Genomic DNA, 12,728 nt, shown 5'->3' on the forward strand with positions numbered 1-12,728 from the left:
GTTAGACAATTTCTAACTAGTTAGGTTCAACAAATGATAAATAATAAAGTATTTTTTCACAAGACTTTATGTGAAAGATGACAAAAGTAAATTATGTTCAACAGGGTTTGTTCAAAGGTCATAGGATAATAGATCTAGAATTGAATAGCCCTTAAAAGTTACTTAGAAACTGAGCTCAGAAGAGAAGAATGACTCACTCAAGGTCATATTGCTAGTAAGTTATAAAGCTAAGATTCAGATTCTGACTCCAAATCCAGTTCTCTTTCCATTGCACTATATTGCAGAAGAGAAAAGGAGTCATGCAACACCCAACCCTTCTTTGATGATACCTCCATCTTCTCAATCCCTTAGACTCAAAACTTTAGTCATCTTTGACTCTTCCCATGTCATCATTCCCTGTGTCATTAGTTTCCAAGGCCTATTGATTCTACTTCTGCGGGCTCTCTCATTTACCTTCTTTCTTCTCTCCTACTGCTATATCCTTGCTCAAGCCTTCATTACCTTTTATTAGCATGGTTGTAATAGCCTCCTAACTCATTTCCCTATCCCTGTTCCCTCTCACCTCCACTCTTCCATTTTTCATCACTGCTAAAATAACATTCTTAATACCCAGACCTGATTACATTACTTCCTTGATCAAAAGACTTCAATGGGGGGGCGGAGCCAAGATGGCGGAGTGAAAGCAACGACTCACCTAAGCTCCTGGAAAAACTCCTCTGGATATATCTGGGGGGAGAGTCTGACCAGACTTTGGAGGTGTAAAATCCAGTGGGTGACGGACTTTGACGGATTCGGAGCCCAGGCTGGACCAGAGGGTCCACGGGAGGGATCTGTTCCACGGGGGTAAGACCCCGGCGCACAGCGCAGCGTGGTCAGCGCGGCAGGGCAGAGGGGACCAGAGGAGCCCGAGAGTGGCGGGCGAGACCAGCGGAGCAGGAGATAAGCCAGGCCGAGCCGGTGAGAGCCGCTGAGTGCCAGACATCAGCGCAGCAGTCCTTGAAATCTTCAGCCTGAAGACGGACTTCAGTGGGTCACTACTTGAACTTCCAGGAACTGGGATGGCAGAGTGATCAGTAAGTGCTCTCTCCTCCCCCCTGATGACCCTGAGGGAACCATAAAATTCTTCCCCAGATTAATCCTGGATCAGCGGGAACAGCAGAAGGGGGCGGGTGGTCTCATAACACCAGAGGCTGGAAAAGTGGCAAAGGGGGATTCTTCCTACTGTGGTGGAGGCGATCTGGAGGGATAGACGACCCAGGGCAGAGAAAATTCGTACTGAGACCCAGGCAAGCCTCAGAGCCGGGAGACGAGCCCCAGGAGGGGCGGGAACACGTGTTAGCTTCTAGGCGTGCCCCAGCCCTCCAGGGGAAAAGGGAAGACAAAAGGGAAGCTGGGATTACCATCCCCTGACCTTGCCTTTGCCTCAAGTCAGCTGAGGAGATAGCCTGAGACCAGACCACACCTCCCACACACCTAACAAGCTAACCCCAGGGTTGATCGGGGAAACAAAAAACAAAAGCCTGCTTTTAGCCTAGACACACATCAGCTCAACTTAAAGATCTGTACCTTCTGACTGAAAGAACCAAAAGCTACAACACTCAGCCAACATCATGAATCGGAAAAAGCAGATGAAAAGTGAAAAAACCATAGAATCTTTCTATGGGGATAAGGACCAAAACACAAACACCAAAGAGGTTAGAGCTGAGACTGTACTTCCATCTGAAACCTCAGATGGGACTATGAATTTCTCGCAAGCACAACTAGATTACCTGGAACGTCTGAAGAAGGATATAAAAGAAAAACTGGCCAATGATTTTAAAACTATAAAAAAAGAATTCACTGATGAGAACATCACCCTGAAAAAGAAAATTGCAGAAATGGAAAAGGAAGTTCAAAAATTAACTGGAGAGAATAATTCCCTAAAAGGAAGAGCTAATCAAATGGAAAAGGAAACCCAAAACCTAATTGGGAAAATTGATCATATGGAAAAGGAAACCCAAAACCTAACTGGGAAAATTGGTCGAATGGAAAAAGAAGTACAAAAATTAAATGGAGAAAATAGCTCCTTAAAGGGAAAAATTGGTCAGATGGAAAAGGAGATGGAAAAGCTAACTGAAGAAAACACTACGATGAAGATTAGAATTGGGCAAGTAGAAACTAATGACTCAATGAGGCAACAAGAATCAGTCAAACAAAATCTAAAGAATGAAAAGATAGAAGAAAATGTAAAATATTTAATTGGAAAAACAACTGACCTGGAAAATAGATCCAGGAGAGAAAATCTAAGAATTATTGGCCTGCCAGAAACCCATGATGAAGAAAAGAGTCTGGACAATATCTTCCAGGAAATCATCAAGGAAAACTGTCCAGAAGTACTAGACTCAGAGGGCAAAATAGTCATCGAAAGAATCCACCGTTCCCCTCTCGAAAGGGATCCCAAACTCAAAACCCCAAGAAATATAGTTGCCAAATTCCAGAGCTATCAAGTGAAGGAGAAAATACTACAAGCAGCCAGAAAGAAACAATTCAAATATCAAGGACACACAGTCAGGATCACACAGGACCTTGCAGCTTCTACATTAAAAGATCGAAAGAATTGGAACCCAATATTCCGTAAGGCAAAGGAGTTGGGACTTCAACCAAGGATCAACTACCCAGCAAGTTCAGCATAACATTTCAGGCAAGGAGAAAGTCATTCAACGAAATAAGGGATTTCCAGAGCTTCCTGACCAAAACACCAGAACTCAATAGACAATTTGATCTTCAAATGCAGGTCTCCAGAGAATCATAAAAAGGTAAACAGAGGGGAAAAAACAAAAACAAAAACTTGCTACTCAATTAGGGCAAACTGTTTACCTCCCTATAAGGGAAGATGATACCTGTTAATCTTGAGAACTGTGCAGCTATTATGATAAAAGGGATATATGTAGAGGGAACGGGCATAAAGTAAATGATGTCATGTCAAAAATATGATTTAAGTATGAGAAGGGAATGTAATAGGAGGTGTGGAAAGGGGGAAGCAGAAAATGGCAAATTATATCACAGGAAGAAGTACAAAACTATAGTAGAGGGAAGGAGGGGAGGGAGATGAGCATTGTTTGAGAGGTACTCTCATCTGATTTGTTCAAAGGAGGGAACAATAATCTTAAGTAGATAAGCCTAACTAGCTCTATAGGTAGTAGGAGGGGAAGGGGGAAGAAAGGGGAGGGTGGCTAAAAGGGAGGAAAGAAGCAATAAGAGTAAAGGGAACTAAAAAGGAGGGGGGTTAAAAGAAGGAGGGGAAGGCTGCAGGAGGAGGGGGAGAAAAGTGAATACTATTGAGGAGGGGAAGGGAGACGGGAGAGCTAAAAGCACAAATGGTGGGAAAGAGGTTGGAGGGAAATACACAGATTGTAATCATAACTGTGAATGTGAATGGAATGAACTCTCCCATAAAACGGAGACGGATAGCAGAATGGATTAAAAGACATAATCCAACAATATGCTGCTTACAAGAAACACATTTGAAACGGGGGGATACACATAGGATAAAGGTCAAAGGATGGAGCAGAATATATTGTGCTTCAGCTCATGTAAGAAAGGCAGGAGTAGCAATCCTAATCTCAGACAAAGCAAAAGCAGAAATAGATCTAATCAAAAGGGATAAGGATGGAAACTATATCCTGCTAAAAGGCACCATAGACAATGAAGCAATATCATTACTAAACATGTATGCTCCAAGTGGTATAGCATCCAGATTCTTAGAGGAGAGGTTGGGGGAGTTGAAGGAAGAAATTGATAGCAAAACTATACTAGTGGGGGACCTCAACCTCCCCCTCTCTGAACTCGATAAATCCAACCTCAAAATAAACAAGAAAGAGGTTAAGGAGGTAAATAAAACTCTGGATAAGGTAGATATGATAGATCTTTGGAGAAAATTAAATGGGAATAGAAAGGAATATACTTTTTTCTCAGCGGTACATGGAACATTTACAAAAATTGACCATGTACTAGGACATAAAAATCTCACAATCCAGTGCAGAAAGGTAGAGATAATCAATGCATCCTTTTCAGATCATAATGCATTAAAAATTACATGTAATAAAAGGCCATGGAAAGAGAAACCAAAAATCAATTGGAAACTAAATAATCTAATTCTAAAGAAGGGTTGGGTTAAAGAAGAAATCATAGAAACAATCAACAATTTCATTCGAGAGAATGACAATAGTGAGACAACATACCAAAACTTATGGGATACGGCAAAAGCAGTTATTAGGGGAAGTTTTATATCTCTGAATGCTTACATAAATAAAATAGAAAAAGAGGAGATCAATGACTTAGGCTTGCAGTTGAAAAAGCTAGAAAAAGAACAAATTGAAAATCCCCAAGTAAATACCAAATTAGAAATACTGAAAACCAAAGGAGAGATTAATAAAATTGAAATTAAGAAAACTATGGAATTAATAAATAAAACCAATAGTTGGTTTTATGAAAAAACTAATAAAATTGATAAACCTTTGGTCAATCTGATTAAAAAAAAGAAAGAAGAAAACCAAATTACTAATATTAAAAATGAAAGGGGTGAACTCACCTCCAATGAGGAGGAAATTAAAACAATAATTAGAAACTACTTTGCCCAACTTTATGCCCACAAATTCGATAATCTAAATGAGATGGATGAATATTTTAAAAAATACAAATTGCCCAGATTAACAGAAGAGGAAGTTGATTACTTAAACAACCCCATCTCAGAAAAAGAAATTGAACAAGCCATCAATGAACTCCCTAGGAAAAAATCTCCAGGGCCAGATGGATTCACAAGTGAATTCTATCAAACATTTAAAGAACAGTTAATTCCAATACTACATACACTATTCTTGAAAATTGGGGAAGAAGGAGTCCTCCCAAATTCTTTCTATGATACAAATATGGTTTTGATACCCAAACCAGGAAGAGACAAAACAGAGAAAGAAAATTATAGACCAATTTCCCTAATGAATATAGATGCAAAAATTTTAAATAAGATTCTAGCAAAACGAATACAGCATCTTATCACGAGATTAATACATTATGATCAGGTAGGATTCATACCAAGACTACAGGGCTGGTTCAATATTAGGAAAACTATTAGCATTATCGATCACATCAACAACAAAGCTAACAAAAACCACATGATTATCTCAATAGATGCAGAAAAAGCTTTTGACAAAATACAACATCCATTCCTACTAAAAACATTGGAGAATGTAGGAATAAAGGGAACTTTCCATAAAATAATAAGCAGTATCTATCTAAAACCTTCAGCAAGCATTATATGCAATGGGGATAAGCTAGATGCATTCCTAATAAGATCAGGGGTGAAACAAGGTTGTCCATTATCACCACTATTATTTAATATGGTACTAGAAATGTTAGCTGTAGCAATTAGACAAGATAAAGATATCCAAGGAATTAAAATAGCCAAAGAAGAAACTAAGTTATCACTCTTTGCAGATGATATGATGATTTACCTAGAGAATCCCAGAGATTCAAGTAAAAAATTACTAGAATTAATAAACAACTTTGGCAAAGTTGCAGGGTACAAAATAAACCCACACAAATCTTCTGCATTCCTATATACTAGCAACAACGTCCAACAGCAAGAGATAGAAAGAGAAATCCCATTTAAAGTTAGGGTAGACAGTATAAAATACTTAGGAGTCTACCTGCCAAAACAAACCCAGGGATTATATGAACACAATTACAAGACACTTTTTGCACAAATAAAGTCAGATTTAAGTAAGTGGAAAAACATTAGTTGCTCATGGGTAGGCCGGGCTAATATAATAAAAATGACAATTCTACCCAAATTAATATACTTATTTAGTGCCATACCAATTAAACTATCAGACAATTACTTTCTAGAACTGGACAAAATAATATCAAAATTCATTTGGAAAAACAAAAGGTCCTGAATATCAAAGGGACTAATGAAAAGAAATGCTTGGGAAGGTGGCCTAGCGCTACCAGACCTCAAACTGTACTATAAAGCAGCAATTATCAAAACCACTTGGTATTGGCTAAGAAACAGAGAGGTAGACAAGTGGAATAGACTTGGCACTCAAGATGCAGTAGGCAAGGAATATAGCAACCTTCTGTTTGATAAACCCAAGGACCCCAGCTTCTAGGATAAGAACTCATTGTTTGACAAAAATTGCTGGGAAAACTGGATAACAGTGTGGCGGAAATTAGGCATAGACCCATACCTGACACCGTACACAAGAATAAAGTCCAAATGGGTACATGATTTAGGTATAAAGATTGATACCATGAATAAACTGGAGAAGCAAGGAATAGTGTATTTATCAGATCTATGGAGAAGGGAAGAATTCTTTACTAAAGGAGAGATAGGATGCATTATGAAATGCAAAATGGATAACTTTGATTACATTAAACTGAGAAGTTTTTGCACAACCAAACCCAATGCAACCAAAATCCAGAGGGATGTAGTAAATTGGGAAAGAATTTTTACAGCTAAGCTCGGGGATAAAGGCCTCATTTCTAGAATATATAGAGAACTGATCCAAATGTACAATCATACAAGTCATTCCCCAATTGATAAATGGTCAAAGGATATGAACAGGCAATTTTCAGAGGAAGAAATTAAAGCTATCTATAATCATATGAAAAAATGCTCTAAATCACTATTGGTTAGAGAGATGCAAATCAAAACAACTCTGAGGTACCACATCACACCTATAAGACTGGCAAACATGACAGAACAAGAAAATGATAAATGCTGGAGAGGATGTGGGAAAGTTGGAACACTAATTCATTGTTGGTGGAGCTGCGAGCGCATCCAACCATTCTGGAGAGCAATTTGGAACTATGCCCAAAGGGCTACAAAAATGTGCATACCCTTTGACCCAGCAATATTGCTACTAGGACTATATCCCCAAGAGATCGTAAAAATGGGAAAGGGTCCCACATGTACAAAAATATTTATAGCAGCACTCTATGTAGTTGCCCAAAACTGGAAGTCAAGGGGATGTCCATCAATTGGGGAATGGCTGAATAAATTATGGTATATGAATGTAATGGAGTACTATTGTGCCATAAGAAATGATGAACAAGAAGACTTCAGAGAGGCCTGGAAGGACTTATATGACCTGATGCTGAGTGAAAGGAGCAGAACCAGGAGAACTTTATGCACAGCAACAACCACAGTGTGTGAGAGTTTTTTCTGGTAGACTTAGATTTTTGTAATAACACAAGAACTTCTTACCAAAAAAAAAAAAAAAAATCCCAATGGAGGATCTCAAGGCAAAATGCCTGCCACACTCAGAGAGAGAAATATGGAAGTCACTCACATATTGTAGCAGATCATGTATGTGTATGTGTATGTGTTTGTGTATCATGTTCTGATTTGTTATACGATTTCTTTCATTTATCTTAGTCTGACTACATAGCATGACTATAGTGAAAATATACTCAATAGGAAAGTATATGTAGAATCTATACAGAATTGTATGCAGTCGTGGGGAGGGAGGGGGGGAGTGGGGAGTAGGTGGGGGGGATAAAATCACAATTGTATGGCAGTGACTGTTAAACATTACAAAATTAAAAAAAAAAAAAAAGACTTCAGTGGCTTCCCATGAATACCCCTACACTTCTGCCTGTCAAAAATTCTTTCCCTCTTTCATGGGCTTGATTCAGGACCTTCCACCATGAGGTCTTCACTGATCCACTTGGCTACCAGAGGTACTCCAACTTATCAATGCAGCAACACTGGATGAAGCAAGAACCTTGCCATGTCAACTTAATAGGGCTGTGGTGATGAAATAGCAAAATGCTTGTCAAATGTGTCTGAATAATGCAAATAACAAATAGTAGGTTCCTTAAAGTTCACAAAAGAAAGTGATTATCTTCAAAGTTGTTGGCACTGTCAAATAACTGAATATCAGAAACAGATATGGTTTAGTCAATGAAAATGATGCTGAAGAAGGTACATTGCCATTCGCCTTACTGCTATATTCTGAGGACCATCTTACTCGTAGCTGAAGCCTCCTGTGTGTTTTCTTTGAGAGAAATGACTGCCTCACTTTTCTCTTTGTACTCCCAGTACTTAGGACAGTGTTTGCACATGGTAAATACTTAATAAGTTTTTCATTCTTTCTCTTTTCTCCCCTCTTTTTTTCCCTCCTTTCCACCCTTCCTTCTTCCCTTCCCCTTTTCCTTCCTCCCTTCCTTTTTCTTTTCTCCTGTCCTCCTTTCTTTTCTCCTTTCTTCCTTGCTCCTTTCTTCCCTTTCTCCTTTCCTCCCTTCCATCCTCCCTCCAATTCTTCTTTCCTTCCTATTTTTACTTCCTAATTTCCTTCTTCTTAAGCAATGTTTGTTGAATTGAGTAAACAAATATAAATTTTATTATTATAACCTTTTATCCCTCAGCTAAAACACTTTTCTGATGTCTAGTCATTGTACAGAGGCGGTCCTGGTTTTTTAAAGGCTATACTGGGAAAGCATAAACTCTAGCAATTCCCACTGAGCTGAAAAGACTTCAAGTTTGGGCCCAGTACTTCATTGTATGTCTGTCATTTGAACAACTACCTGGATAAGTTTACAGAGGCTCGTCACTTGGTTGACTGCAGGACAATGAATTTTCTTTTTTTTTCTCCGATCTACAGTAATTGTATTGTAACAGAGAAACCAGGCTGCATAAAGGCCTATGTGATTACAGTGGAGGGTATTTTTTTCAAGATTGAAGTCTGAACTCAGCTAGCAACACAGAGAAGCTTACAACACAGCTCAAAATACTCATCTTCCATGACTAACTGCCCCCTACAGACTTGTCATAAACAGGCTATTTATTGCACAACCATATTGATGAGGTCTGATGGGGAGGTGGCAGAATGGAGGACAATTAAGTACTTCACAATGATACCAACATTGAAGCGCCGTCACTTCACTGAATTCTCTTCCTCTGTCTGTTGCTGAGAAAGGGGATGCATGAATATTCTCTTTTCTTATATTGCATTTTACTTAATTCTCCAAGTATATGGATCCTGATAGGAAGGGTTTGAAGTTTAATTCTACAGAGGGAGAGAATCTATAGCAGATTTGAATCTTTGGGCCAAAGGGAAAGGACAGCAATAAAAATGGGGGAGGAGGGGAAAGTTAAAAAAGTCTTAGATGTCCAATGGGTGAGAGCCACCTCCCTTCCCTGTTATTTCTTGAAGCCAAGATGCTGCATGATAGCAGCATCTGTGATTTGAGATGCCTCCATGAGTTATGGGAGGCCAGAAAGAGGAGGGAGTCATAACTGGGCAAGCCTTATTTGGAAGCTGTTAGCACTACAGAGATTTCTGGTACGTGGACTAAGTAATATTTATTACCTAGATTAAAGCTCTTGGACAACATGTAATGAATGCAGGAGATCTAAGACTGGAGGAAGAAGAGAGAGGGAGGAATTCTGATTTCAGGGCAGGATTTTTGGTAGAGTTACTGTAAATATAAAAAGTTGTGGAGGATGGGTTGGAGAGTTTGGGTTAGACCCACAAAGCTCTAAGCATTGGTTTCAGATGCCTTTAGCCTACTCACAGGTCTTGTTCTGAGACACTTATAATGGCTGAGCATTACGCACTGTGGTTGAAAGGAATTCTCATACCACTCTTATCTTTGCCAGCTCAATCATCTCTCTGAATCTCAAACAGCAGTCTGAAGGTGGGAAGGTTGTCTCTGTAACATCGCACCACAGAGAGTTATTTGGTGACTTGGTGAATGGCATGGGCAAGGTATCCTACATTGCCTGATGTGACCCCTGCTACGGAAATGCAGCCATCTTTCTTCATATAGATGGAGAACTCCTCGGTCAACCATTCCACCTGATCAGCTTTTAGGTCTGTGAAACAAAACATGCCAATCTGGTCAGTGATGTGCTGCCAATTGTGGGAGGAACCCTCTTTCTTGAGGTTGGAAACCAGCTGGGTCCACATGCTAATGATGTGATCTGCCATGCCTTTGACCTCTTGCAACCACTGACTCTTTAGATCAGGACTATTTAGGATCGTGGCAGCTATTCAGGTCCCATTGAGAGAGGGGTTGGAATACATGGGATGAATCAGGATTTTCAACTGAGATGCTACCATTTTGGCTTCATCAGCATCTTTACAAACCATGGTAAAGGCTCCCACACATTCACCATACTGGCCCATGTTCTTGGCGTACGACTGACAGAGAGAGACATTAATGCCCTGATCAATGAAGTGGCGAACAGCCCAGGCATCCTTGTTGCCAACCCCACTGGCAAAGCCTGGTATGCCATGTCAAAAAAGGCAAAGAGGTTCCTTTGCTTTCCCAAGGATGCTGTTTCTTTCCACTGTTTAGGATGAGGATCGACTCCAGTGGGGTTGTGAGCACAGGCATGTAGAAGGATGACACTCTGCTCTGGGATTCTTGAAATGTCTTTCAAGACTCCGGTGAAGTCAAAGCCACAAGTCTTGGAGTTATAGTAGTGATAGCTATTCCAGCATTCCAGGGACACCAGCATCCCTGAAGATGGGGATGTGATTTCCCCAGGATGGTTTTGGAAGATAGACATCCTGGCTAGATTTGAAGAGCTGTTGCAGAAAACTGGCTCCCACTCTTAATGCTCCAGTTCCAGAAATGGTCTGTATGTATTTGCTTTTCAGAACGTCATTATTTTCACCTAGGATCAACTCTGCTGCTGCTTTGCAGAATTCAGCCAGTGCTGCGATGGGCAGGTACTCTTTGTCCATGCTCTTCCCTGCAACTTCAGCCTCTGCCCTACAGACACTTGGAAGAACATAAGGCTTCCCATTGTCATCTCCGTAGGCCCCAACTCCCAGATTCATCTTTTTGCTGTTGGTGTCCCTCTTAAAATGCTTTCGTAACCCCCAAGGTAGGGTCAGGGGGGCCCATCTCTATGTGAATCCACCAAGAACTGGCTCTGGCGGCAGTGGCCGTGCCAAGACCCGGGGGGAAAAAGAGGTGGCTCTGAAGAGCAGGCAGCAGGATTGCAGCAGCACCATGGAGAGTGGAGAGGCAGAGAGATGAGCTCCTGCTGGTGAGAGGGCGGGCAGTCGCAGACACAATGAATTTTCTAACCACCACAACTTATGAAGACAACCTTAAGCTCCACTTAGACAAAATCAGAGATCCTTGAGGAAAGTTTTTTTTTTGTCCAGACCTGTAATTTCATCTGTAACATACAGTTTCATCTGAAACATATAAGAGAGTTACCCAGGGCACTAAAAAGTGAAGATTTAGGGTCACACAGGATCATGCAGTCAATACATGCCAGAAAGGGGACCAGATCTTTCTGATCCTGAGACTGACTATTTACTATGCTACTTTGCCTTGAATTTATATGATTGCCTTTAATAGTAATGAAATAGAAGTAGCCTGGGACAGTGGATAGAGAGTAAGCCAGGAGGCCAGGAAGATGAGAGTTTAAATCCTGCCCCTAACAATTTGTTTGACCCTGGGGAAGTTATTTAACCTTTCGGTACTCTAGGTCTCTAAAGCAAATTGTAGAGAAGTTGCCTATTTGAATTAGTAGCAGCATTTTCCTTACCTGGCAGTTCCTTATGTCAGTGAAATCAAAGGTCCAGTGCCCACCTCTATTCTCATAATAAAAATAATTGATAATACCTGAAAGAATGGAATTTAAGGAACTCAACTTCCTGTCTCTGTCCTGTAGGGGTGAACACCAATGGCTTCTTAAGGTTGTTTTTCAAAAATTGAAATCGACAGTTATTATTGAACCGCGTCTATCTGCACATGTAAAATGACCACCAAATTGATTGTAATTAGCCAGGATAAATTAGTATCTAACCACAGTTGCATTTGTCGTATTCTCTCATAATTTGCTCTGGCTCTCCTCCAACACAGACAGTTTGCAAATGCTAGTGGGCTGAATGAAAGATATCTTTGGTCCTGTTCAGGTGTTAGTTCAGTCAAAATTAGGTTTCTCTAATTGTCAGTTTCCTCTGCTAATGTTAGAGTGTCAGATTTTGGTAGCTGTTCATCACCAGCCCAATATCTTCATAGGACATACTCATTAAAATTTTGTGAAGTGTCCCTATCTCTATCTCTGCCACTTTGTCGAATCTGTGAGGATTGATTGTGACATATTTTAAGGCCCAGAGAAGATCAAGATTAGATAGAAAATACTGCTCTAATCTCTGAGGAGAATGCCTCATGAAAAGCATGATTGTTTTATATAAGTCTGTCAAAGTAGGATTTGAAGCTAAATAAAGAAAATTTTCAGCTTTCTTGACGTAGCAAATGCCACTTTTGTTTGATTTAATGTACACATAGACTTACAGAATCTTAGAATCAAAAGGGACCTCATAGCAAGGGTTTATAACCTTGGGTCTATGAACTTACTTAAGAAAAAAATTTAGGTAAGAGTTTCAATATAATTAGTTTCCTTTTTAATTCTAGGTATTTTATTTGATATATTTAACAACATTATTTTGAGAAAGAAGGGGTCCATAGGTTTTAACAGGAGGAGCCTGTGAAACAGAAAAGATTGAGAACCCCTGCCTGAGAGGTTATCTAGTTTAGTCTCACAATCCATATATAAATTTCTTATGTAATAACCCTGACAAATTAACTTATTTCTACTTGCATACTTCTGTTGGGGTACTTGTGCTTGGACCCTGTCTCCAGCAATAACTAATGAGTGGACCTCGGTGAGGCAAATTATCTCTCCCTGTTACAAGAGCAAGCTGACCTCTGTAGAATTT

General features: G+C 39.9%; 1 pseudogene; it reads right to left on the reverse strand.

Annotated features, from left to right (window-relative positions):
- Positions 1–9,716: 9,716 nt before the first annotated feature.
- LOC140531713 (aspartate aminotransferase, mitochondrial-like) lies at positions 9,717–11,006 on the reverse strand (annotated as a pseudogene).
- Positions 11,007–12,728: the final 1,722 nt, after the last annotated feature.

This window comes from Notamacropus eugenii, chromosome 3, assembly GCF_028372415.1.
Source record: "Notamacropus eugenii isolate mMacEug1 chromosome 3, mMacEug1.pri_v2, whole genome shotgun sequence".
Classification (NCBI taxonomy): Eukaryota; Metazoa; Chordata; class Mammalia; order Diprotodontia; family Macropodidae; genus Notamacropus; species Notamacropus eugenii.